Consider the following 22,832-nt stretch of genomic DNA (forward strand, 5'->3'; position numbering starts at 1 on the left):
CAGCAAAAGCAACACTTGGGTACCAAAAGCCACCATCAAGAAATCCATGGTACGATCGTCGTAATGCTACTGATCTGAAAAACGGAGCGTATAGGGCAACCCTGCAGACAGTAGCAACACGTAATGTGATGGAGAATTATCGGGAGACAAGGAGAGAGGAGAAACGTGTTTTCAGAAAAAAGAGAAAGGACAAGAAAAACGTGGTCGTGAGCAAATCGATATGAATAAGAGACAGAATGAAGTCCGAAAATGTTACCAACGCGTTAAACACCAGACCGAAGGTTATAATGCAGGCACATCCTCCTGTAGAGATGAAGAAGGAAACCAGGTGACAGATACAGACAGGGTGTTGAGGATCTGGAAGGAGCATTTTGAAAAGCTTCCGGTATCAAATAGTGGCGGTGAAGAGGATACCCCAGAACCAATAATAGATGACGGTATAGAGTGTATACCACCTAGCCAAGATGAGGTCAGAATAGCAATCAATCGGCTGAAGAATAATAAAGCAGCAGGTGCCGATGGTTTACAAGCCGAACTATTCAATGCTGGGGGTCAGATCCTGTGTCCCGTGCACAAAAAATGAGACAAAACGATATGTGCCAACTATAGAGGAATAAGTCCCATCGCATATAAAGTGCTATCCAGCGTTCTGTCAATGGCCAATGGTCAATGACATTATTGAACCATACCAATGCGTCTTCAGACCTGGCAAGTCCACCATTGACCAGATTTTCACTCTGCGCCAAATCCTGGAAAAACCCACGAAAAACACATCGACAGATTCCACTTTTTCGTCGACTATAAAGTCGCATTCGACAGCCCTATCCATTCAGATAGGCTATGTAGGATAACTTTAACTGGTACAAGATCAGCAGTTAAAGTCGAAAAGGACCTCTCGGAGCCCTTGAATACCGAATGAGGATTCAGACAAGGTGAGAGTTTGTCGTGTGACCTTTTTTACATATTGCTGGAAAAGGTCATACGAGAGGCAAAGGTGAACAGAAATGGCACTCTGTACACCAAACAACACCAGTTACTCGCCTACGCCGATTAAATCGATATATGGGTCGAACATTGCGAGCGGTAACAGCCACCTTTGAACAAATTGAGAAGGAGTCTGTCAAAGTGGGTCTGGCGGTAAATGGCGAGAAAACCAAGCTGAACTACAGCTTTGAGGTAGTTAAAGATTATATATACCTTGGTACCGCCATAAATAAAACGAATGACACCAGTTTTGAAATTCGTAGAAGGATAGTGTTGGCCAACAGATGCTACTATGGTCTTAGTATGCAACTCATAAGCACGGCCACCTCACGCCAGACCAAACTCACACTCTACAAGACGCTGATACACAAGCAGATGAAGTAGCTCTTGGAGTGTTTGAGAGAAAAAATTCGATTTGCGTTGACGGCGAATATCGCCGTCGAATGAACCATGAGCTGCACCAGGTATTCTCGGACATCGGCGTTGTTAGATGTATTGAGCTGCAGCTACCACGTTGGCTAGGTCATGTTGTGAGAATGGATAGAGATGCCCCAGCTTCAAAGGCATATAAAAGCGGATCGGCTGATGGTTCACGCAGAAGGGGAAGGATTTCTTAAAAATAATTAGCTTAGGTCTAATTTAAGGCGTGGAATCTCTGCCCTTCAACTTGCCTATAGAGACTCCCAGTTCATCAACTTGCCAGACTCCTTGGCCTTCAGCTCGTCTATATAGACTCCTTGGCATTCAGCTCGTCTATATAGACACCCTGGCCTTCAGCTCGTCTATATAGACTCCTTGGCCTTCAGCTTGTCTATATAGATACCCTGGCCTTCAGCTCCTCTATATAGACTCCCTGGCCTTCAGCTTGTCTATATAGACTCCCTGACCTTCAGCTCGTCTTTATAGACTCCTTGGCTTTCAGCTCGTCCATGTAGACTCCCAGCCCTTCAGCTCGTCTATATAGACTCCCAGTCCTTCAGCTCGTCTATAAAGACTCTCTGCCCTTCAGCTCGTCTATTTAGATTCTCTTTTCTTCAGCTCGCCTATGGAGATACCCTGACCTTAAGCTCGTCTATTTAGACTCCCTGGCCTTCAGCTCGTCTATATAGACTCACTAGCCTTCAGCTCGTCTATTTAGACTTTCTGCCCTTCATCTCGTATATATAGACATTCTGACCTTCAGCTCGTCTATATAGACTCCCTGGCCTTCAGCTCGTCTATATAGACTCCCTGGCCTTCAGCTCGTCTATATAGACTCCCTGGCCTTCAGCTCGTCTATATAGACTCCCTGGCCTTCAGCTCGTCTATATAGACTCCCTGCCCTTCAGCTCGTCTATATAGACTCCCTGCCCTTCAGCTCGTCTATATAGACTCCCTGGCCTTCAGCTCGTCTATATAGACTCCCTGGCCTTCAGCTCGTCTATATAGACTCCCTGGCCTTCAGCTCGTCTATATAGACTCCCTGGCCTTCAGCTCGTCTATATAGACTCCCTGGCCTTCAGCTCGTTTATATAGACTCCCTGGCCTTCAGCTCGTCTATATAGACTCCCTGGCCTTCAGCTCGTCTATATAGACTCCCTGGCCTTCAGCTCGTCTATATAGACTCCCTGGCCTTCAGCTCGTCTATATAGACTCCCTGGCCTTCAGCTCGTCTATAAAGACTCCCTGGCCTTCAGCTCGTCTATATAGACTCCCTGGCCTTCAGCTCGTCTATATAGACTCCCTGGCCTTCAGCTCGTCTATATAGACTCCCTGGCCTTCAGCTCGTCTATATAGACTCCCTGGCCTTCAGCTCGTCTATATAGACTCCCTGGCCTTCAGCTCGTCTCTTTAGACTCCCTGGCCTTCAGCTCGTCTATATAGACTCCCTGGCCTTCAGCTCGTCTATATAGACTCCCTGGCCTTCAGCTCGTCTATATAGACTCCCTGGCCTTCAGCTCGTCTATATAGACTCCCTGGCCTTCAGCTCGTCTATATAGACTCCCTGGCCTTCAGCTCGTCTATATAGACTCCCTGGCCTTCAGCTCGTCTATATAGACTCCCTGGCCTTCAGCTCGTCTATATAGACTCCCTGGCCTTCAGCTCGTCTATATAGACTCCCTGGCCTTCAGCTCGTCTATATAGACTCCCTGGCCTTCAGCTCGTCTATATAGACTCCCTGGCCTTCAGCTCGTCTATAAAGACTCCCTGGCCTTCAGCTCGTCTATATAGACTCCCTGGCCTTCAGCTCGTCTATATAGACTCCCTGCCCTTTACCTCGTCTATATAGACTCCCTGCCCTTTACCTCGTCTATATAGACTCCCTGGCCTTCAGCTCGTCTATATAGACTCCCTGGCCTTCAGCTCGTCTATATAGACTCCCTGGCCTTCAGCTCGTCTATATAGACTCCCTGCCCTTCAGCTCGTCTATAAAGACTCCCTGGCCTTCAGCTCGTCTATAAAGACTCCCTGGCCTTCACCTCGTCTATAAAGACTCCCTGGCCTTCAGCTCGTCTATATAGACTCCCTGCCCTTCGGCTCGTCTATATAGACTCCCTGCCCTTCAGCTCGCATATAGAGATTCCTTGCCCTTCATCTCGTCTTGTGGCCGTTAGTCGGATTGCGCTTCAATTTTCTTGATTTATATTTTCATGTAATGATGTTATTGTTCTCGCATGCTAATTATTCTGATCCGCCATATAATGTTTACTTTTTGAATTATTACATACATTGTTACAGAGATATTAATGTATGTGTGTACTTCGAAAGTTTGTAATTTTACAGCTTGCAATTTTGTTTGTTGTAAAGTGTGTCATTAATGACAGCAACTTTGGAGATGACAAATGAATGTCTCGACATGATGTAAATGACGATGATGATGATATCAACAACCATATCTATGGACAAAAAATGCTATTATTAAATTAAATTACCCTATGTATGTAAGTGTGTGTGTGTGTGCTGTGAGAGATGTTTTCGTCTCAAGGGCAATTTTTGTTTTTTTTGCAAAACTTTGTAGTCCCTTTGGCACTGAAAGTTTTCCTTATTTTTTATTACTATTATCACCTACAATGTAGGAGAACTTGACATTGTAGTTGGATGTGGGTAAGGATTTGTTAGTGGATGGAAATTTGTATATTATTTGGTATAATATGGACGACATTTATGGAAACAATACATAGTTTATTTTTGAAATGAGGTTAGGTTAATCTCCTTCACGTCACACATCTCCCCTAAAACCTCTCTTAAATTGAAAAGTTAACTCCACTAAAAATTGATGATTAACCCCAATTGTATTTTCGCACAATTGAAAAATTAGTGCCATCAGGTGATGTCATTAACACTTGTTTTTTGTTTTTGTAAAAAACTTGTAGTTATTTTTTTGAATTTATGTTTTTTGCGGCGATGATCTGATCACTTTATCAAAGGTTCTAATTGCGTTAAATATTTGACATATTCATACAATATGTATATGTATGTAGATGCGGATGTGTTAATTGCAAAATCATACACGTATAAATGAAATGCATATATAATTACACATATATATATATATATATATAGGTACATTAATGTTTGAAAGTAATGACCGCCCCAACAAACACGAGGCGATTTCAATTAGATATTGTATTGGGGTTATTTATTACACTTATGTTGTCATTAATATCATGCTGAGAATAAAGACTTAAATGCCGATGAGCTTAAGGGAGTTCTTACGAGATGAAAAGAGCCTTTATGGTGTAACAGAATAGGAAAATTCTGTTACATCATAAAGTGAAAATTTTCACTATAGACGAGCTGAAGCAAATTGTTTTCTATAGACGAATTGAAGCGAGGAGTACTCTGTAGAAGACTTAACTCCAAAAGTCTTTCAACGAACAGAAGCAGGAACTGGAGCAGGATTCTCTAAGACGAGCTGAATGCAGGGAGTCTTCTATAGACGAGATGAAGCCGGGAGTCTGCTATAGACGATCTGAAGCCGGTCGTTGTCTGTAGTCAATATGAAGGGAGTCTTCTATAGACGAACTGAAGCAGGAAATCCTTTATAGGCGAGCTGAAAGGCAGGGATCCTTTATAAATATACTGGAGGGGATTTCCATAGACGAGCTGTAGTGAGTCTCTATAGACGAACTGAAGTGAGTCTCTATAGACGAACTGAAGTGAGTCTCTATAGACGAACTGAAGTGAGTCTCTATAGACGAGCTGAAGTGAGTCTCTATAGACGAGCTGAAGTGAGTCTCTATAGACGAACTGAAGTGAGTCTCTATAGACGAACTGAAGTGAGTCTCTATAGACGAACTGAAGTGAGTCTCTATAGACGAACTGAAGTGAGTCTCTATAGACGAACTGAAGTGAGTCTCTATAGACGAACTGAAGTGAGTCTCTATAGACGAACTGAAGTGAGTCTCTATAGACGAACTGAAGTGAGTCTCTATAGACGAACTGAAGCAGGGAGTCTCTATAGACGAACTGAAGCAGGGAGTCTTTATAGACAAATTGATGTGAGGTTCAATAGAATTGGGAGACTATACACTATAGATGAGGTGATGCATGGAGTATTTATATATAACTTCAAGCCGGGCGTCTTGAACTATAGTCATGTTGAAGCAGGGAATATTCTATAGATGTGCCGAAACTGGGAGTCTTTCTTTGATGAACGGAAGCAGGGAGCCCTTTTGACGAACCGTAAGTCTTAACATACGAACTGAGGGGATTTTTTATAGAATAGAGGAATTAAAAAAATCTGGTAAAACAAAATATTATTGAAGAAGCAAAAAAGTGTCAGTCGGTGTTGTCGACAGATGCATACCCTCAACCTATTATTCGTTTTATACAAAGTATATGTTTTTCTCAAAGAGTTCACCATCTTTGGAGAAGTTCCAGATGAGGTTGCCCTGTAGACCCCATCTTAGAATTTAAAGTGGCTTTGGAAAAATAATAGGATTTGCAAAGTTTGGATAAACCCAGAAATTCCATTATCTTGTAGCACCTCTTGTATATATGTACCCAAAGTGGTGAAGGGTATAGTCGGCCCCGTCTGACTTTTGAACTTTCCTTACTTTTATACCCTCAGCCCTTAGGCTAATGTGGGTATATACACTTTGATACGGTGAAAATGTGCCTCATCGAAATATTGGTTGTAGACCCCATGTTTCTTTGGACCAAATCCGTTTCAGAAAATTTGGAGTATTTTTACAGATGGGGAATATCGGTCCACTCCTTCTGGTACCTCCCCCACAAAGTGGTTAAAATTGTGCTAAAATAACGGTTTTAACGAAACTTTGTACAACCTATTATCTTTACTAAGCCTAGATACAGCAGGAAGATGGGACCCATTGGTCCTATCCCTCTGGTACCTCTAACACAAATGGTCAAAATTTGACATATTTATGAATCCAATATCAAGCGAATGGAATGTTTGATTTGAATCAAGCTTGTACAACCTATTATCTTAACCATAAATAGATAACGTTTGAAGATGGGACCCATTGGTCCACTCCTTCTGGTACCTCCCCCACAAAGGGTCATCATTTTCAATATTTATAAATCCAATATCAGGCGAATGGAATGTCCGATTTGAACCAAGCTTTGCAAAACCTGTTATCTTTACCAATCATTGATCAAGTCCGAAGGTGGACCTGTCTGCCCTCTCCCCTAGTACATCCTACAAAAAGCTTCAATATTATATATTTTATCAACATAAAATACAAAACATTTTTAATTAAACATAAACCTTATATAAAACGAATAATAAAAGCTGTTTATAACTCCGAAGACCTCGAAGATATATATGTCGGCAATACCGATGGACAATTTTTTACTTGTTTTTTGACAATTCCCTTTATCTGTAGAAACCTCGAATTTAAAATCACGTTGGGCCTAATATGGAACGGGATCTATGAGACTATGCCAAAACATGTACTAGAAGGTTTTTTACGCTTGTCTATAGGGAGATGGCTTTATATGGGGGCCTTTTTCAGTACCAAAGAGTCGAAGAGTAGTCGAAGTACAGGTACAAATTTACAAATCCCTTTTTTTAAATAAGTCGAGCACTGAAGTGATTTCAGAAGACAGACAGGCAGACAGGCGGAAATTGCTAATTCGAGAATATATACTATATTTGGGGTCTTCGGCGAATCTAACGGGGGTTTGAAACATCCCGATTTAAATATTAATATACAGTAAAACCTTTTTATACCCTTCACCACACTGTGTTACAGGGTATTATGTCTTTGTGCATATTTTGAGAATATGCATAGAATCAGTTCCTGAGTCGATTTACGCATGTCCGTCTGTCCGTCCATGTGTTTTTGTGAACAAAGTACAGGTCGCATTTATAATCCGATTTGGATTTAGATATAGCTCCCATATATATTTTCCTCCGATTTAATGTAAATGGTGCACCAAAGTCCCTTAATATCTTTCGATTTGCACGAAATTTGGCATAGCGTAATGAATTAGGTATAGAATGATGAGTGTTAAGTTTCGCGAAAATCGATTCAGATTTATATATATATATATATATATATATCTGACCAAATGAAAAATTTAGTATCGGTTGCAGAATGACCTTTAAAAAAGCGACGTCTGTTAGGATTCATCTGTTGAAAATACCGAAAGTGGTGAAGGGTATCATATAGTCGGCCCAGTCCGACTTTACTACTTTCGTTAATGTTTTTTTTATTAATTTAGTGATCATATAAATAGTTTTTTGTTAGCAAAGAACACACAATGAGTTGAGAAAAGCAATCCGGATTAGCGAGGTCCGGATTATCAAGATTTTACTGTACCCTACACGTTTCAACCGTCATTAAGTTCATCTACATGTTTTGGAGATATTGGAAAATGTGGCCAGGGTCTTCGAAATACAAAACAGGGAACGATATAAATATATATGAGAACTATATCGGAACATATATTTCTGTCAAAATTTTGACAATGGTTTGATATGTACAAACATTCCCTGAAAGAATTAAAAAAATGTTTCGATCCACCCTGATGTGTCAGTTAATTATAATTACAGAAGAAAATCGAAAGTATTTAATTTTCAAAATAAATCACTCTTATCTTCTTCCTTCCTCAACATTTGAACGGAACCACGATCAAGCTTATCAATATAATTATTTTGTATTATTTCATCATAAAATATCAATAAAAAAATATGATACGTTTCTCTTATATAAATAAAATAAAAAACAGCAACAACAACGTGAACTAAAATACAATAAATTACACAAAGAAAATTAACCCACATAATGAGTGTGGCCCCGGGATATGAGTGTGTGGCCCAAATCAATATCATTTTTTTGACATATTCAAGTGGCAATTTATTTTTAATTGGGTATCATTATCAGCGAAAAAATACTCCCAACTCCCCTCTCAATCAGACAGTCAGATAGTCAGTCGATGACCAAAAATTCAACGAAAAAAAAAATTGCACTCGATATGTCAGAGCCATCAGATGGTGGTTACAGTCAATTGACATCAAGTTGAGTGTGGTGTGGGGTGACACTATCGAAAACAACATATGTATAAATAGTGATAGAACCATATCGCCCCTACTTCCTTTCTCCCTTCCCTGCAATTTGTAGCAATCAGACCACCAACTTTTTTTTGTCAGTATATCTCTCTCGTATGATAATAAACCGCATTTTTTGCCATGTCGAACAAATCTCAATAATTATATTTGGATTTGTGATACACGCAGGGAAATGGAGAGGAAGGGGGGAGCAGGACTTAGAGGATAGACAAAGAGGTGGAATTCTTTTTTGGGTTATTCATACATATGTTTTGAAGCATGGAGATGGGTGCCATTGCTTACTTTGGGGGTGTTAATTTGGTTTTTTGTCATTCCCAGACTGTCCCAGCCCGTCAGTCTGTCGAATTGTCTGATTATTAACTCAAATATTAGATTTATTATTTGTCAACTCTCAACAATGTCAACAATTAGATTTTAATTTCATATCATAATCATATTGTCATAAAGTTTGTATGAGTGTGTGTGCGGTTGAGTGCCAATAAATGTCACGAGTTCTCCTTTATGTAGCAGAATTGGGACGCTATTCCGTTGGACCCAATAAAAATCCATATCATAATAAAAACCAGTAAGGAAAGTAGTAAAGTCGGACGGGGCCGACTATATGATACCCTTCACCACTACGGCTGTATTAAAAAGATGAATCCTAACTGAAGGGCCATTAACATGAAATTGGATGAACTAAAATATGTGACCTTTATCTAAATGTGTATCGACTTAGATCATAAACTAATTTAGACTAATTTATGCACGTTTGGTTCTTAATGGACATATTTTGGTTCTTAGTGGACATCGGACGAAACTATATGGAACTATATCTAAATTTAGACGAATTTCAACAAAACCTGACACACCCTTGGCTAAACTATTTTAAGTACGTTGTGCAAAATAAATCCGAACTGGATGTGTGGCAAGCTGCCTAACTTTAGGACTTAAAATAGGGCAATTTTCAGGAAACTTTAAACACATCATTCTAGACTCAATGCAGTATACTATGTCAAATTTCGTGCAAAATTAAAATTAAATCTGGCAAATATATATGGGAGCTATATTTAAATCTGAACCGATTTTCACGAAACTTAATACACACATCGTTCTACGGTTTATTCAGTACGCTATGCCACATTTCGTGAAAATCGAAATATATACAGGGACTTTGGTACACCATTTACATTAAATCGGTCGAACATATATATGGGAGCTATATCTAAATCTTAACCGATTTTCAAGAAATTTTATACACATCATTCTAGACTCAATTCAGTACGCTCTGCCAATTTTCGTGCAAATCGAAGGATATATAGGGACTTTGGTACACCATTAACATTAAATCGGCCGAACATATATATGGGAGCTATATCTAAATCTGAACCGATTTTCAAGAAATTTTATACACATGATTCTAGACTCAATTCAGTACGCTATGCCAAATTTAGTGCAAATCAAAATATATACAGGGACTTTTGTACACCATTAACATTAAATCGGCCGAACATATATATGGGAGCTATATCTAAATCGGAACTGATTTTCACGAAATTTTGTACACATCATTCTGGACTTAAGTCAGTACGCTATGACAAATTTCGTGCAAATCGGAATAATGTAGGGACTTTGGTACACCTTTAACATTAAATCGGCCGAACATATATATGGGAGCTATATCTTAATCGGAACTGATTTTCACGAAATTTTGCACACATCATTCTGGACTCAAGTCAGTACGTTATGCCAATTTTCGTGCAAATCGGAAGTTATATAGGGACTTTTGTACACCATTTACATGAAATCGAACGAATATATATATGGGAGCTATATCTACATCTTATTTCAATAGGGTTCGTCCTTGGGCCAAATAGACTAGCTGTGCCAAATTTCATCCAATTCGGATCTGCGACCTGTACTTTGTTTACAATTTAACATGGACAGACATACAGACAGACAGACGGACGGACATGCATAAATAGACTTAGAACGTGATTCTATGCATATTCTTAAAAGGAACCATGTGTCTATCTCGTTTCCTTTTGGCTGTTACAAACATATGCACAAAGGCATAATACCCTGTACCACAGTGTGGTGAAGGGTATAAAAATCCAACAACAGTAATTGTTCAAGCAAATCTCACGCTAATTTGTTTCTTTTTCAAAATTATTTAACACATATCCATAGCTTTGTACACAATTGAACTACACTGTAGTAGTTTTGTTTACAGCCCTTGTGACGACATGACGACGACAACGATGGCGATTGTGATGATGATGACAACATTCATTGATACCCACAACTCTAGCCATATCATGCGGGTGGTGGGGAAACTTCTACGCGTTCTGTGTAGTTAAAAAAAGCAACAGCGTTCGTTCAATGTTGTTATCGCTGATAAGTGTGTCTGACTGAGATTATGTGAGGGCATGGATGGAGAGGAGGAGGGTAGAAGTATGCAGGGTCATGATTTAAACTAACCTAACAATAAATATAGTGGATAGTTTGTCTGAATTTTGACAACTGCTGTTAAATGGTCGATTATTTTCTTTTTCTATAATTGTTTACATAACAATGGACCTATTGTTGTAAATCTTCAAAGTTCCAGATTCTAAATATCACAGTGAACATAATTGTAAACAATTGAAGACTTGTAGCTTTGCATATATGTATTTCACCAAATTTGTGCATATTTTGAGAATATGCATAGAATCAGTTCCTGAGTCGATTTACGCATGTCCGTCTGTCCGTCCATGTGTTTTTGTGAACAAAGTACAGGTCGCATTTATAATCCGATTTGGATTTAGATATAGCTCCCATATATATTTTCCTCCGATTTAATGTAAATGGTGCACCAAAGTCCCTTAATATCTTTCGATTTGCACGAAATTTGGCATAGCGTAATGAATTAGGTATAGAATGATGAGTGTTAAGTTTCGCGAAAATCGATTCAGATTTATATATATATATATATATATCTGATCAAATGAAAAATTTAGTATCGGTTGCAGAATGACCTTTAAAAAAGCGACGTCTGTTAGGATTCATCTGTTGAAAATACCGAAAGTGGTGAAGGGTATCATATAGTCGGCCCAGTCCGACTTTACTACTTTCGTTAATGTTTTTTTTTTATTAATTTAGTGATCATATAAATAGTTTTTTGTTAGTAAAGAACACACAATTAGTTGAGAAAAACAATCCGGATTAGCGAGGTCCGGATTATCAAGATTTTACTGTACCCTATACGTTTCAACCGTCATTAAGTACATCTACGTGTTTTGGAGATATTGGAAAATGTGGCCAGGGTCTTGGAAATACAAAACAGCGAACGATATAAATATATGTGGGAACTATGTCGAAACATATATTTCTGTCAAAATTTTGAAAATGGTTTGATATGTATAAACATTCTCTGGTAGAATTAAAAAAGGGTTCGATCCACCCTGATGTTTCTTCTATAGTATAATTACAGTAGAAAATCGAAAGTATTTAATTTTCAAAATAAATCACTCTTATCTTCTTCTTCCTTCCTCAACATTTGAACGGAACACGATCAAGGTTATCAATATAATTATTTTGTATTATTACATCATAAAACATCAATAAAAATGTGATACGCTTCTCTTATATAAATAAAATAAAAAAACGCAACAACAACATGAAATAAAATACAATAAATTACACAAAGAAGATTAACCCACATAATGAGTGTGGCCCGGGATATGAGTGTGTGGCCCAAATCAATATCATTTTTTTGACATATTCAAGTGGCAATTTATTTTTAATTGGGTATCATTATCAGCGAAAAAAAAAATTCTCCCAACTCCCTCCCCTCTCAATCAGGCAGTCAGATAGTCAGTCGATGACCAAAAATTCAACGAAAAAAAAAAAATTGCACTCGATATGTCAGAGCCATCAGATGGTGGTTACAGTCAATTGACATCAAGTTGAGTGTGGGGTGGGGTGACACTATCAAAAATCGTCCGTCCCTCCTCTTTCCCACCCTTCCTTGCAATTTGTAGACAATCAGACCACCAACAGTTTGTTTGTCAGTATATCTCTCTAGTATGATAATAAACCGCTTTTTTGCCATGACGAACAAATCTCAATAATTATATTTGGATTTGTGATACAAATCCACGCAGGGAAATGGAGAGGAAGAGGGAGGAGGACTTAGAGGTCTTAGACAAAGAGATGGAATTTTTTGTTGGCCATTCATACATATGTTTTGAAGCATGGAGATGGGTGCCATTGCTTACTTTGGGGGTGTTAATTTGGTTTTTTGCCATTCCGAGACTGTCCCAGTCCGTCAGTCTGTCTGTCGAACTGTCTGATTATTAACTCAAATATTAGATTTATTATTTGTCAACTCTCAACAATGTCAACAATTAGAATTTAATTTCATATCATAATCATATTGTCATAAAGTTTTTGTGAGTGTATTGGTGAGTGTCAATAAATGTCACGAGTTCTCTTTTATGTATCAGAATTGGGACGCTATTCCGTTGGACCCAATAAAAAAAAAAAAACAGTAAGGAAAGTAGTAAAGTCGGACGGGGCCGACTATATGATACCCTTCACCACTACGGCTGTATTAAAAAGATGAATCCTAACTGAAGGGCCATTAACATGAAATTGGATGAACTAAAATATGTGACCTTTATCTAAATGTGTATCGACTTAGATCATAAACTAATTTAGACTAATTTATGCACGTTTGGTTCTTAATGGACATATTTTGGGTCCTACTTAAAATCGGACGAAACTATATGGGAGCTATATCTAAATTTAGACGAATTTCAACAAAACTTGACACACCCTTGGCTAAACTATTTTAAGTACGTTGTGCAAAATCAATCCGAACTGGATGTGTGGCAATCTGCCTAACTTTGGGTCTTAAAATAGGACAGTTTTCAGGAAACTTTAAACACATCATTCTAGACTCAATTCAGTATGTCAAATTTCGTGCAAAATTAAAATTAAATCTGGCAAATATATATGGGAGCTATATTTAAATCTGAACCGATTTTCACGAAACTTAATACACACATCGGTCTAGGGTTTATTCAGTACGCTATGCCACATTTCGTGCAAATCGAAGGATATATAGGGACTTTGGTACACCATTTACATTAAATCGGTCGAACATATATATGGGAGCTATATCTAAATCTTAACCGATTTTCAAGAAATTTTATACACATCATTCTAGACTCAATTCAGTACGCTATGCCAAATTTCGTGAAAATCGAAATATATATAGGGACTTTGGTACACCATTAACATTAAATCGGCCGAACATATATATGGGAGCTATATCTAAATCGGAACTGATTTTCACGAAATTTTGTACACATCATTCTGGACTCAAGTCAGTACGTTATGCCAATTTTCGTGCAAATCGGAAGTTATATAGGGACTTTTGTACACCATTTACATGAAATCGGACGAAAATATATATGGGAGCTATATATAAATCTGATCCGATTTCATACAATTGGGATCATAAATGCGACCTGTACTTTGTTTACAATTTAACATGGACAGACAGACGGACGGACATGCATAAATCGACTTAGAAAGTGATTCTATGCATATTCTCAAAAGGAACCATGTGTCTATCTCGTTTCCTTTTGCCTGTTACAAACATATGCACAAAGCCATAATACCCTGTACCACAGTGTGGTGAAGGGTATAAAAATCCGACAACAATAATTGTTCAAGCAAATCTCACGCTAATTTGTTTCTTTTTCAAAATTATTTAACACATACCCATAGCTTTGTACACAATTGAACTACACTGTGGTAGTTTTGTTTACAGCCCTTGTGACGACATGACGACGACAACGATGGCGATTGTGATGATGATGACAACATTCATTGATACCCACAACTCTAGCCATATCATGCGGGTGGTGGGGAAACTTCTACGCGTTCTGTGTAGTTAAAAAAAGCAACAGCGTTCGTTCAATGTTGTTATCGCTGATAAGGGTGTTCGACTGAGATTATGTGAGGGCATGGATGCGATGGAAAGGAGGAGGGGAGGGAGTACGCAGGGTCATGATTTAAACTAACCTAACAATAAATATAGTGGATAGTTTGTCTGAATTTTGACAACTGCTGTTAAATGGTCGATTATTTTCTTTTTCTATTATTGTTTACATAACAATGGACCCATTGTAGTAAAACTTCAAGGTTCCAGATTCAGAATATCACAGTGAACATAATTGTAAACAATTGAAATGTCCGTGAAGATAAATTTAAAATGTAACTAGCAAAGACACAAATCGCCAAACTTTTTCGCTGGTGCACATAGGGTTAAGACAGAGAGAGTGAGAGAATGCGAAATTTGCAGAACTAAATCGAGAGAGAGAGAGAGTGTGAGCGAACTGAGAATTTGCCACAATTTGCAGGACAGAATTGTGCGCAGTATGTGAGCGTATGCGTATTTGACAGTGCGTCACCTAAGGTCTAAGAGTGTACTTTCAGAATATGTGGACCATATAGGCAAAAAGAGTTTAGGAGGTGGGAATTTTTCCGATTTTCTGACAATTTTTAGGGTGACTTTAGGAAAATTTTCGATAAAATGGGCCACTGTAAAAAAATTAAGAAGGGTTCGGGATTAAGGGGGGTCTCAAACGAAAGGTCTAAAAGTGTACTTGGATGCAAAAAAATTTCAAATTTGTACAATGGGGTATTTTTTTTTTTTTTTGGCCGGCTGCAATTTAGTTCTGCAAATTGGTGACGCATTGTCAAATACGCATACGCTCACATACTGCGCACAATTCTGTTCTGCAAACAGGGCTGCCATATTTGCCGATTTATCGGCATTTTGACGATTTTTCACTCTAAAAATGGAAAATGCCGATTTTCCGATTTTTGCCTCAGAATTGCCGATATTTCAACAATCGACACAAATTGTCTAACTTTTTAATTTAATACGGCGTTACCATACAAACATATAAAATTGGCAGCTTTAAATCATAACTATCGGCGACTCGCCGCAGCCGTTTTCAATGGCTTAGATATCTGCATTTTTTTGTCAGCATTGTACTCTGTCTAGTTTACATTTTACATCGAATAAGGCAAATCTTTAGACTCCGAGTTTAGGGAGTTAGTTAGAAGTTTTGAAGAAATTTTTGAAAATGCAGAATATAATTTAAAAATTTTTCGGAAAAAAATTTCCGAAATTAAACGTGGGGCTCCAATTTAGCTTTTCCAGTTTTGTCTAAATTTGTACAAAGAATTATGGTTCTTCCACATTCCACAGCAAATGTGGAACGAATTTTAACAAAACTAAAATTAGAAGCTCACTTGAGAATGATTCATTGGAAGGGATTCTTTATTCTTAATATTACCTCAAACTAAATAATTCAAATTGTTTTAACACTAGAACGCCGAAGGCGGTCATTTTGACCGCTTTCCAATTTCAAGTACAAAAGCAACTGTGCATTTAATGACACTTTTATTTTAAATTTGGTGATTTTTTTATAATAAACGTAATGCTGTGAGATACAAAAAGTCACCAAATTTAAAAAAAAAGTGTCATTAAATGCACAGTTGCTTTTTTACTTGAAATTGGAAAGCGGTCAAAATGACTGCCTTCGGCGTTCTAGTGTTAATATCAAAATTGATAATGAAATACTAAAAATTTGTAATAAAAATATGTACTAGTTTCTAATTTTTTTATGACCTTAATACCACACTGTGTTATACGTAAATCTGAAAGATCTCACTAGTGTACATAATAATTACTATATTTTAGAAAAATCTACATTTTTTGTAGAAAAATTAATCTTTTATGTTATTTTTTTATACAGAATTGAATTTGTTATCTTTTTTTAATGTAATAAACAATATTGAATGTAATAAAAATATGAATTTATTTATAAATTATATGCTGCCGATTTTTTGCCGATTTTTAAAAATACAAATGCCGATTATGCCGATTTTTTTCTGAAAAATTGACGATTTTTCATGAAATTTAACTGGCAGCACTGTCTGCAAATTGTGGCACATTCTCAGTTACGCTCACACACTCTCTCTCTCTCGATTTAGTTCTGCAATTTCGCATTCTCTCACTCTCTCTGTCTTAACCCTATGTGAACCAGCGAAAAAGTTTGGTGGTTTGTGTCTTTGCTAGTAAAATTTTAAATGTATCTTCACGGACATATACAATACCATTCTGAAGTTTGTTAAAAATTGAATGTCAATCATTTGTATGACATGGAGCAAAATATGTATCCATTTGATACGTTGTGCACTAATCCGTCCTATTCGGATAAAACTTAGTTATTGATACACCAATTAGATGAAATATATATGGAACTATATCTCAACCTGAAACGACTTCAAACCAATACGCTATGAAATATTTCGTGTAAATTGATCCGATAAAGACTCTTTCATTTGCACCACTTGCATAAAATCGGATAAAAATATATGTGGGAGCTATATTAAAATCTGAACCTGAACTTCAATATGCAATGCAAAATATTTTCTCAATATTGGCATTCTGGTCCTCCATTTACATAAAATCGGACGCAACTATATATGGGAGCTATATCTAAATCTGAAACATTTTTTTCCAATTTCAATAGGGTTCGTTCTTGGGCCAAATAAGACCTGTGCAAAATTTCATCCAAGTCGGATCATAAATGCGACCTGTACATGAATGGATGGGCAGACGGACATGCAAAAACTAACTCAGAAAGTGATTCTATGCATATTCTCAAAAGGAACCATGGGTCTATCTTGATTCCTTTTGCCTGTTACAAACATCTGCACAATACCCTTTACCACAGTGTGGAAGTGTGAAGGGTATAAAAACGTGTTTAAAGTTTCAGAAGCACCCTTGACGTCGCTTGATGCTGATACTAGAGATGGGCAGTGGGTAAATACCCGGTAAATTTGGTAAATACCGATTTGTGGGTATTTATTTGGGTATTTCCTATATTGAATCGGTAATACAAAATCTCACACCCTATTTCCAGGTTTTTGTTATCAAATCGATTTGATAGTTTTACGATACTTTAAAGACGGGGGTAAATACTTGGGTAAATACCCGAACCACTTGACATATGCGGCCAAAATTTTGCTTACATGTTTTTAATGTCAAAGCAAATATAGAAATTCAAAATGGGGTCCCTAAGTCCATGTTTTGATATAGCCCCCATATAACCGTATCTTTCGAATAAAGGCATTCTTTGTCTCTTAGACACATTTTACAACCAAATTGGCTGTAATTTGGCACAGAGAGTTCTCTTTGGCTATCAAATGTCCATGCATAAATTCATGTATGTAGGAGCACTTTTACTGGTAGCCCCCAAACAAAGGCGACCTATTTTGAGTATTTACCCAAAAATTGGGTATAAACTCATTAACTGCCGAACCAATTGACATAGGCGGTAAAAATTTTACTTACATATTTTTAATGTCAAAGCAAATATTGAAATGAAATATGCAGTCCCTGGGTCCATGTTTTGATATAGCCCCCATATAGGCGTATCTCTCGATTTAAGGGAACCCCCCACCATTCTCGATTTTAATTTTTCAAGATTTTCAATGGGCTGGTAAATCAATACCAATGCTTGTTAAGGTTTGTAACTTTGCACATATATATTTGAAGATTTAAAATAGAAGAAAAATAATTTACAAAAAATTTTTGTTGTTGTTTTTTGTAATTAAAGAAAAGTCCTTATTTTTGATGGCGGGCATGATAACTCCTCACTGGAACATCAGAATCCGAAAATTCAAACGGTCTGGCTCTCGTATGAACTAGGATTATTGACTTCGCTCTAATATTAACAAAATGGCGGACCTTTGAAAAAATATTTTTGGAAAATCGCAAATTTTTTTACCAAAATTAAAGTTAAAAAGTTCAAAGTTCATACGATAGCTATACATTCCCAGAGAAACGTTGCAAAATTTGGAACCGATTGGATTATTAGTTTTTGAGTTATCGTGCCCGCCATTCGCAAAAAAATGTTTAGAGAAAAACGCGTTTAAAGTTTGAGAAGCCCTTCAGCCGTCACTTGATGCTGACACAATAAATCGGCTATATCTTCAAGAGTTCTTGAGATTTTCATTTGAAAATTTGTAGGGACTTTCTTTAATTAGTGTAGATTCGAATTATATCAACAAAATTTTTGACCCCGAGAATGGGGGGGTTCCCTTAAGGTATGTTTGGAAAGAATACTGGATAAAATGTGTTACACGCCTGAAATATTACTCAAATATGTTATGTAAATATAAATAAGTTCTAGATTTGTCTGGGTGTCTGGAGATATTTATGATATACTATTTTTTTGTATCGACTTTTTAAAAGAAATACTCAAACCATAAACCTTTTCACAAATTTCCAAGCTTAAACTAACCATGACCAACGTATACACGTTTGTACATATAAGGAATCTAATGATTCATCACAAACAAGAAATAGTCCCACAAAACAAACAATGGACAAAGACATACATATATATACATATATATTACAAGTATATATGGCTACAATCAAAAACAAAGAAATACTTTTTCAGAAGAAAAATATAGAATAATCAACCATTTAGTCACAACAACAAAAGCAACGTTTCTTCCCTACACTCTTTGAGATGTCAATGACGTCATATTGGTTTCTTAAGATAAATTGGGATGTATACAAGAGAAGGAGATAATATTTCATTAAGAGATTAACAAGGAAATTCAATTTCAACGATTTTTAAAATATTCTGATTCTTATTTCACAAAATAATTAAATTTTGTAAGCCTTCACATAATAGTACTAAATGATTTCTAAAACCCTTTCCTATTTCCCTTTCCCTTATTATTTTCCTATAAAAATAATTTAATTTATTTTCCCACTGTCATTCGATCCTTTACATTTGCTCATAATTTTTAAAAATATGGGTGTTGTCTGATGTGCGAAAAACTTCATAAATTCCCTGTAAAACCATGTCAATAAATCAATAATTCCGAACGCAGCTACAAACACACAAACATACAAACAATAAATACAATGCCAATAGTTAAACACGAAGAGGGGTTTTTTAAAAAATGACACGAACTTTAAATAAAAAAAAATAAAAATAAATGTAGTATTATTATGTAATTAATTATACTTGGCATTTTAGAACTTATCACGAATCATGTAATGTGTACATGTGTAAGTTTGGAATTTTAGTTATCAGAGCAAAAAAAAAAATTGTTTAAATTCTATCCAACCTTCCATTTCACTCAATGTGAGGAAAAACGACTTTTCTGAGAACCGCAGTAGCATATGGTTCATATCAAAACATTTCAAAAATTCAACTACAACAAAATTAAAATGTTGTTTACTCTTCAAATACGTCAGTCAAATAAAGGGTGTGTGTCTATAACTATTGCAAGCAACAAGTGTTCGAAAGGTAATTTCAGGAAAAAGGTGGGTAACAAAATTCTACAATCAATCACTTCTACAGTTATATTGCAGGTCTTTCAAAAAAAAAAATATTTCTTGAAAAAATTTGGGCTTTGAAAAAAATATTCCTTTAAAAATCTACGCCTCTTGGGCTTTGAAAAAAATATTCCTTTAAAAATCTACGCCTCTTGGGCTTTGGAAAAAAATATTCCTTTAAAACCCCACGCCTCTTGGGCTTTGGAAAAAAATATTCCTTTAAAAATCCACGCCTCTTGGGCTTTGGAAAAAAATATTCCTTTAAAAATCCACGCCTCTTGGGCTTTGGAAAAAAATATTCCTTTAAAAATCTACGCCTCTTGGGCTTTGGAAAAAAATATTCCTTTAAAAATCTACGCCTCTTGGGCTTTGGAAAAAATATTCCTTTAAAAATCTACGCCTCTTGGGCTTTGGAAAAAAATATTCCTTTAAAAATCTACGCCTCTTGGGCTTTGGAAAAAATTATACCTTTAAAAAACCACGCCTCTTGGGATTTGGAAAAAATATTCCTTTAAAAAACCACGCCTCTTGGGATTTGGAAAAAATATTCCTTTAAAAATCCACGCCTCTTGGGCTTTGAAAAAAAATATTTCTTTAATAATCTGCGCCTCTTGGGCTTTGGAAAATATATTCCATTAAAAATCTACGCCTCTTGGGGTTTGGAAAAAATATTCCTTTAAAAATCTACGCCTCTTGGGGTTTGGAAAAAATATTCCTTTAAAAATCTACGCCTCTTGGGCTTTGGAAAAAATATTCCTTTAAAAATCTACGCCTCTTGGGCTTTGAAAAAAAATATTTCTTTAATAATCTACGCCTCTTGGGGTTTGGAAAAAATATTCCATTAAAAATCTACGCCTCTTGGGGTTTGGAAAAAATATTCCTTTAAAAATCTACGCCTCTTGGGGTTTGGAAAAAATATTCCTTTAAAAATCTACGCCTCTTGGGCTTTGGAAAAAATATTCCTTTAAAAATCTACGCCTCTTGGGCTTTGGAAAAAAATATTCCTTTAAAAATCTACGCCTCTTGGGCTTTGGAAAAAATTATTCCTTTAAAAATCTACGCCTCTTGGGCTTTGGAAAAAAATATTCCTTTAAAAATCTACGCCTCTTGGGCTTTGGAAAAAATTATTCCTTTAAAAATCTACGCCTCTTGGGCTTTGGAAAAAATTATACCTTTAAAAAACCACGCCTCTTGGGATTTGGAAAAAATATTCCTTTAAAAATCCACGCCTCTTGAGCTTTGAAAAAAATATTTCTTTAATAATCTGCGCCTCTTGGGCTTTGGAAAATATATTCCATTAAAAATCTACGCCTCTTGGGGTTTGGAAAAAATATTCCTTTAAAAATCTACGCCTCTTGGGGTTTGGAAAAAATATTCCTTTAAAAATCTACGCCTCTTGGGCTTTGGAAAAAATATTCCTTTAAAAATCTACGCCTCTTGGGCTTTGAAAAAAAATATTTCTTTAATAATCTACGCCTCTTGGGGTTTGGAAAAAATATTCCATTAAAAATCTACGCCTCTTGGGGTTTGGAAAAAATATTCCTTTAAAAATCTACGCCTCTTGGGGTTTGGAAAAAATATTCCTTTAAAAATCTACGCCTCTTGGGCTTTGGAAAAAATATTCCTTTAAAAATCTACGCCTCTTGGGCTTTGGAAAAAAATATTCCTTTAAAAATCTACGCCTCTTGGGCTTTGGAAAAAATTATTCCTTTAAAAATCTACGCCTCTTGGGCTTTGGAAAAAATTATACCTTTAAAAAACCACGCCTCTTGGGATTTGGAAAAAATATTCCTTTAAAAATCCACGCCTCTTGGGCTTTGAAAAAAAATATTTCTTTAATAATCTGCGCCTCTTGGGCTTTGGAAAATATATTCCTTTAAAAATCTACGCCTCTTGGGGTTTGGAAAAAATATTCCTTTAAAAATCTACGCCTCTTGGGCTTTGGAAAAAATGATTCCTTTGAACAACCACGCCTCTTGGGCTTTGGAAAAAATGATTCCTTAGAACAACCACGCCTATTGATGTCCACAAAATTTTTTTCTTTAAAAATCCACGCCTATTGATGTTCGAAAAATGTATTCCTTTAAAAATCCACGCCTATTGATGTTCGAAAAATGTATTCCTTTAAAAATCCACGCCTATTGATGTTCGAAAAATGTATTCCTTTAAAAATCCACGCCTATTGATGTTCGAAAAATGTATTCCTTTAAAAATCCACGCCTATTGATGTTCGAAAAATGTATTCCTTTAAAAATCCACGCCTATTGATGTTCGAAAAATGTATTCCTTCAAAAATCCACGCCTATTGATGTTCGAAAAATGTATTCCTTTAAAAATCCACGCCTATTGATGTTCGAAAAATGTATTCCTTTAAAAATCCACGCCTATTGATGTTCAAAAAATGTATTCCTTTAAAAATCCACGCCTATTGATGTTCGAAAAATGTATTCCTTCAAAAATCCACGCCTATTGATGTTCGAAAAATGTATTCCCTTAAAAAACCACGCCTATTGATGTTCGAAAAATGTATTCCTTTAAAAATCCACGCCTATTGATGTTCGAAAAATGTATTCCTTTAAAAATCCACGCCTACTGATGTTCGAAAAAATGAATCCTTTAAAAATCTACGCCTACTGATGTTCGAAAAAATGAATCCTTTAAAAATCTACGCCTATTGATATTCGAAAAAGGCATTTCTTTAAAAATCCACGCCTATTGATGTTCGAAAAATGTATTCTTTTAAAAATCCACGCCCATTGATGTTCGAAAAATGTATTCCTTTAAAAATCCACGCCTATTGATGTTCGAAAAAAATATTCCTTTAAATATCTACGGGTATTTGGCTTGGTCATCTATCATATCAAGTTCGTACTGTATTTTATCTGATTTCTAACAAAAACTCATTGCAATAATAATTAT

At 36.4% G+C, this 22,832-nt stretch overlaps 1 protein-coding gene across 1 annotated transcript in view; it reads right to left on the reverse strand.

The window, feature by feature from the left end:
- The window catches only part of LOC133336623 (uncharacterized), a 37,424-nt gene that overhangs the window by 11,669 nt on the left and 2,923 nt on the right, over positions 1-22,832 (reverse strand). The window lies entirely within an intron of this gene.

This window comes from Musca vetustissima, unplaced genomic scaffold (assembly GCF_032173495.1).
Source record: "Musca vetustissima isolate MV318-11 ecotype Yass unplaced genomic scaffold, APGP_CSIRO_Mvet_v1 utg31357, whole genome shotgun sequence".
NCBI lineage: Eukaryota > Metazoa > Arthropoda > Insecta > Diptera > Muscidae > Musca > Musca vetustissima.